Raw genomic sequence first — 7,243 nt, forward strand, 5'->3', positions numbered from 1 at the left:
TTTGGCCTCCTCCTGCACCGCTTTGTCTCTGTCTGCATCTGCCCACCATATTTGGCTACACGAATCACAAGCCAGTTTCTTCATTTTGATTTGATTTAATTTTGCTCTCTGGTGTGACCCTCAGTGAGAGGAACACAGGATAACACATGTGAAATATGTTTTGCATAATTAGACTAAACATGTAAAAAACTAAAAGTAACCTATGATCTGACCTGGAAGCTGAAGGTAAGCTCATTGCCCCCTTTCCCCTACTTACAAAAAGCAATTACTTTTCCATTAAAGGGCGCTATCTACAGGCACTGGTCAAAGTCTCACTTCCAGCTCAGCATATGAAAAGTCAATTCTCACCTAAAATGATCAAGATACGAGCTCACATCATTCTGAAAAGTTCTTTCTATTCATTTGTGAGCCTTTGAGCTCACAATGCAACATGTCCTGAGATAACTTCAGTAGTGATTTGGGGCCATTTAAATCAAGCTGAATTAAATCAAAGAATTGCACTTGAAGTTGGAGTGTAAACACCTATTATAGGGGATGATTAAATGTGGGTTCTAACAAAATCAAGTAAAACAGGATGGGGGGGGGGGGGGCAAATGACTAAAAGAGATGACCTGATTTCATTATTAAGTCAAATCCAAATGAAAAAGCACCAAATAACCCAATCCAGCATACATTTTGCACTCACTAGTGCAGCCTCATCGTCCAACGGCTATTTCATTGGCTCTTAATGAAGGTTGCTAAATAACATTGTCGCATAATGTACATGTACATTCTATTGTAATGTATGGAGTAGGAGAGAGGAACACGATCACTGGAGAGACAAAAACTGAGGAAAAACACTGGTGAGTCCAGGCTGCAGCAGATTTATGCCTTTAATTTGCAGTCTGGATGCAGTGTGGTGAACATATAATGCATCACCTGCAGATAGGTGGGACTGCTGCAGAGCTGTCAGTGTGTGCATGACCTACTGAGAAGAGCTTTTATAGCATAAATCTCCAACAAAAGGAAAATGATTGGTCAGTGGTTACTTTTTCCCCCCAAAAAACAACTATACAACAAACCACAAAATAAATCTGTGCGTGTAACAATACAAAATTGTTGATAATATTGTGTCATCTATTATTGTAAAGAATTAATCAGTCCAACAAAGTGCGGAAAATCTGATTATTTTTAATCAAAAAGTAAAAACATGAAAAACAACACCAAAGTAAATGCAAACTTGACCGAAGGTCAATAGAGTGTGGAAAACATACAATGTCTTACCAAACAGAGAGAAAATATGTGTAGACAAAGGACTAGTTCAGGGGAACCTACAGTAACAAAAAAACATTTAACCAAAATAGAAACACAAACAACAAACAAATCAATGTCAGATAAAGAATAATATACTATGAAGAACTAATAGAAACAACATTAAATTACGGTAATTGATATTTCAATACACACTCTATTTTCCATTGCTGCATTGGGCTCCAGCACTTCCTGTGGGCAGAGTTCAAGAGGTCATCCTCAGCCATGTGCATGCTCCATGACTGGGGAAGCTTACTGTGCAAATGCAAAGGACTAAACCTGAATAGTTTTTTTCTGCTGTTCTCCTGCTCCATACTCCAGTTCAGTAGGAGGCATAATGCACCTCTTACTTTGGTTAGCAACAGCCTTTAAACATGAAAATGGAAAATGTTTCAGGAAGTTCAGACCAACGGAAATACTCAGAGGTAAGTTTAAACTCATATATGCACTTGTTTAATACTAAAGTGAAGTGTTTGACCCTTAAAGGTGCTTTTAAACTGTTAAAACCAGAATGAGTTATGATGTTTTCGACATGTGATGATGGTTATTGAAACTAATTTGCATTTCCTTTAGCAAATCAGGGTTAACAAAACAACAACCAAAAAAACTAATCTTTCAATAAAAAGTAGTTTTAACTAGTTTATTCTTGAATGCTTTGATTTCACTTGAAAGAACGATACATTTTATTATCAGCATTTTCATGTGAACCTTTACAGAAATCAGAGTGCATGCAGCTTCCTCACTCCTCCCACACAGAAATAACACTGAAGACACAAGACATTTCTTTCTCCTTATTGTTTTCCCTCTGTGTGGTACCCAGATGTGCTATGAGTCACTTTGACCTTTCCCGAGAACCCTGCTTTCACGTAGCGTTTAACCTCACATATGACTGCCGGGCGTCTACATCAACCTCATGGCAGAGGTTAGAGGCCTCATGTGACACACACACACACACACACACACACACACACACACACACACACACACACACACACACACACACACACACACACACACACACACACACACACACACACACACACACACACACACACAGAGTCGGTCTCCCTGAACAAATGCCTTCATATCTGCAGCATGAGCAAAGACGGGATTATCAGCCAAAGCCGTTTGTAAAGGGACTCGCTTCTCAAACAAAGGAATCAAAGCTAAATTGGACAGCATGAAGCAGATATGAGGTAAAATTAAAGGTGACGTTATTGTATTAGCCACCTTGGCTCTTTATCTACCGGCCCTTCATGTTGCTGATGCGGACTTCCCTTCACCACTCAATGGCCTATTGATGAACTGTCAGCGGATGGTGTTTGTCATCTCCTTCATGCAATTACACCTGCAGAATTCTTCCACTCCGAAGCCCATTCCTGCATCTTTTTTCTCCTCTTAGCCTCAAAATCTGCTGCCAACAGCAGACAAGGTCATTCTACTAGACTGTCTGTCTCCACACTCCAGCACAAATACTTCACTTGAAAAACATATTTTTCTAGTATTTTAGTTTAGTTTAAAAACTGTTTTGGAAGTTACAAGTGCTCATCTTTAATTGTGTTATGTAAGACAGATAGTGACATATTCTGAAGATGGATGGATGGATGGATGGATGGATGGATGGATGGATGGATGGATGGATGGATGGATGGATGGATGGACGGACGGATGGATGCAAAACTGAAAACTAAAGATATAAATGATTGTGTCAATACATAATTAAACTGGTTTAATCATGTTTTAATTATAATAGCAAATACATGGCTAAATGCTCAATATTTCTTGCATCAGTTCGATTTTACAGTAGGTCTTTACATAAGTCTGCAACTGTCATAACTGTTACGTTCATAGTTCAATACTAAAGCCTAATTTATTACTTTTAATTCATCTGTGACAGTTACAATAAAATCAGTTCTGAGAATGATCTGTGGTGCCACCCATCAGGTACAGCCTGTCCCACACTTTAAATATCACTGACTTCATCCTCACTAAAAGAGACCTACATTTGTGAAAAAAAAAAGTATTTGAGATCATTAGTTAAGTCATTATATGGACATAGAATGCTTTTACTTTGAAAAACCTCAATGTTCCATTAATATGCAAGTCACACATGCTAGGCCGAAGTTGTGCAGTAACACAAGTCACACATATGACACATGAGCAGTTTTTACATAAATGCCCCAAAAGCAGACCATCATCTGTTTTCATTCAAACAAGGTATTATGTCGTATAAGTACAATAGGTGAAATACATACACTTCAAATACCCAGTAAAAGGAACGCTTGCATAGAGGCCTTTACAATTAAGATATAGTGTATTGTTAGCAGTACTGTTAAAAACACTTTCATAGGGCTTTAGTGCAGACATACTAACATAAAATAGAGTTAAAAAACATAACTGTATTAAGTTTATTCTACAACAATATTAAATTTCCCCACCACATGAAGATCACTATCTTGCCATTGGAAGACAGAAATGATCAGAAAATCAGTGAGCACAACTTGTTTGTTTTAATACAACTACGTTTTTACAGATGGTAAAGTTCATAATATCGAGATGACTGGTATTGATTGGTAAGAAATGGATGGGCAACATAAATATATGCCTTTTTATCTCTTTTCTTTGCTCCTCTCAGAACAATATTAAATGCATACCATACCCAAAGTGCAGTTGAGTACATCATCCCATGAGAAGTTTTATATCTTTAGTCTCTCATCTGAATCCCTCATACACTACATGGCTCATGCCTTTGATCCCCCACATATGCAGCAGGAGGTTTCTTCAGGGGACCTGATCAGCAGATTATCTTATCAGTGCATCAAGGGCAGTGTACAATATCCCTTCACCACATCCACTCTACCACTCCAACATTAATCTGCCTGAACAAGGCAGGATTAATGCCCTCCCAGAAATGCCAGCATACAATAGGAACAAGTACAGAGTCAAAGGGAAACCTGATCAGCTGATAAAGCGAAGGTCGAGGTCTCGTATGCAACGGATATGGCTGACAAACATGCTCTGAGCACGAACAACTGTTGCATGGAGTCAGAAAAACTTCCCACTTATGTCTTATTGTTTATCACGGCCCTCAAATGTTATTCTACCTTGAGTGTGAACAAAAGCACAGTAGATGTAAATGGTATTCTTCAAAGTCAGGGTACACCTTCATGTTTTCCCCACTAAACCAAGTGGATTTATCACATCTGGCAGAAAAGAAAATAAAATCGATTTAGTTGTCAAAAAAGTGCTTCTAAGAAAAACATCTAAGATGAGAGTTGACCAGGTGGTGTTTTTCCCCTCGCTTTGGTGTCAATTGCAGACCCCATAACAATATTTATTGTAAAGCTCGGTGGCAGGGATGAAGATGCCTGGATAGAAAGGGTTATAAATGACCAGATCAGAGGGACAGGTGAGGTTGTACGGTTCAGCAGTGAAGCTGGAGAGGCCAGGTCGAGAGTGGATATATTGGACCAAGGATGATGGAGATGAAGCTGCCAGGCTGGATTAGAAGAGGAAATCCTCACAGAAGATTCATCAATGCAATCAAGGCGAAAACTGAAAGGGTTGGTAGTGGAGGCAGTGGATAGGGTGAGATGGAGGCAGATGACCCACTCTATATAGTTATATTGTGTTACTTACTTTGTTAAAAAAAAAAAATCTTAAATAAAAAAAAAAGAAATCAAATGAAATGAATTGTATATGTATGCTAATGTAAGTAGTGCCCACATGTGTGCTGATTTGATTTGGTTGGTTTAGTTATTGATGTACAACAAATTCAATAATATGAGAAAAGCATCTTCTTGGTTGACTTGGATAACTCTCATGCATAAATTTCAGTTTATTGTTTACAAAAAAATATTGCTTTAATATAGAATGTTGCTTCTTGTATCTAATAAGGAGATGTGTTTTAATTAAGTGCAACCAATAGTTTTTGGATTGGGATTGCAGATATAAAAATGGGTGAACCTGTTTTAAACTACTAACTAAAATTGAACTGCCATAACGCTGAAGAGTCGAGGCTACAGAGACTCACCAGCGTTATGAAACACATGAAATAGGAATTATAAATTTCTGACTTACTTTACCTTTTAAAATGAATTTATATTTCAAAATGTTACGGAAGTGTGGTTGTAAGGATTAATATGTTGTACAGACAGATTGACTATTAAATATTATGTAATGAATCACATTTCCCATTGCAATTCTCATAATGCGCAAACCTACCAATTATGACATGTGCCTCAATTAACTTTGAGTCCTCAATACTGCCTGATGTGACACAGAACACTCTCTTCTTTCCCCATCAGGATTTTCTCAATAGTTTGTAATTTTGTAGTGTAATGAGATTCCACTTAACTGTAGAGAGTGTGTGTGTGTAATAATTAATTACTTCACATGAGAAGGATGGAGCGTTGCGAACATAGAAGGTTGCTGACAAATTCAAAAGATGAATGGTCATTGTGATTAAATGGACAAAGTGTTAATCAATTTAGGCTGTGTGCATTTTGTGACTGTGGTGAACCGGGAGTTCCCTGGTGTTTGCCTGGTGAATGCAAACCTGCACAGAAACGTACGGATGGGTTTATTATCTTCACTTTTTAATTCAGGGAAATTATTTTGCTCATTGACTTTCTGTTTGTATCCATTATTGAATACACAAAGATGCGTATTGTTTATTGTTTATTGTTTATTAGGATCCCCAGTAGCTCCCACAAACTGGTTGCTCGTCTTCCTGGGGTCCAATGATAAATAAAACAACATTGCACCAGACATTAAAAAGTGCATTAAAACACATTACAGTAGTAATAATAATATGAATACTAATAAAACAAATCTTTACACATCACGCAGTGGTACAAAGCAGTTAATGAATGCATAAAAACACCTTACAGTAATAATAATGATATAAGTATGCAAAAAAGGATGCATGCAATGGTATTTTACGGGGTAATCTGACATATTCTGAAATACAAAGCTCCTGAAAAGCATGCCTGGATTAGAGTAATTCAATACTAAATGTCATATTCAGGAAGCAAAGGGGAGAGGTATAAATGCCCTAAAGGAACATCATACACACGGTGACATGCTCAATGGAATTATGTGATTTTGCTAAAGTACATTAATTGATTTTTGAGTGATCAGACTATCACTACAGATTATATTACGTGGAGTTCAGTGTGGTAAAGTTTAAGACAACTTTCAGTATTATCCTGTCACAGGTACCAACATATTCATTTGAATGTAGCTCAACTAAAATGCTGTATAGCTTGTATTTCATGCCATGCTCTACAGTGGAAAGTTGTAACTCAGTATTTATTTTGGCACAGATTAGAGCCTTCCTTTCTTTCTTTTTTTTTTTTTCTTTTTTTTCTAGGTACACCCTGGACAGATCGGCAGTCCATCACAAATTAACTTAATGTGTTAACATTAATTTCAACTGTGTGTTTCAGTTGAAATGTGAACCAAACAGAGTTGCTTCTGCGTCATCCATAGAAGAGTGGCCTTTCTGCCCCTCTGAAGTACCCATACCCATACAGACACTCACCACTGACAGGCATGGAGGGACACACAGGCTTCTAAAGCTGTTTTCAATCTCACGCGACACATTGTTGGCTGTTGAAATGAAGTTTGTTAGTTGTCAAAGAGTGTGGCAGACTTCAACACATTTCTTCTCAAATGAAGTTGATTAAACTCTTTTAATTTTGCAGCTGTTGGAGCATTTTCTACTACTACTACTACTATGACTACTACTACTTTACAATTACTTTGCAGACTGAACTGAAACATACAAATAGATATATCGTTCACATGGACACCAAAGAAAAGTATTTTGAAGTAAAGTGAAATCTAAAATACATGAACATAAAAATTTACAATAATCATGATTAATTTATATAAATCGTGCCATTGATTTAACTCTATGCCTTAATATTGACTAGTGAAATTATGTCCT

Source organism: Lipophrys pholis (genome assembly GCF_963383615.2).
Source record: "Lipophrys pholis genome assembly, chromosome: 12".
NCBI classification, from domain to species: Eukaryota; Metazoa; Chordata; class Actinopteri; order Blenniiformes; family Blenniidae; genus Lipophrys; species Lipophrys pholis.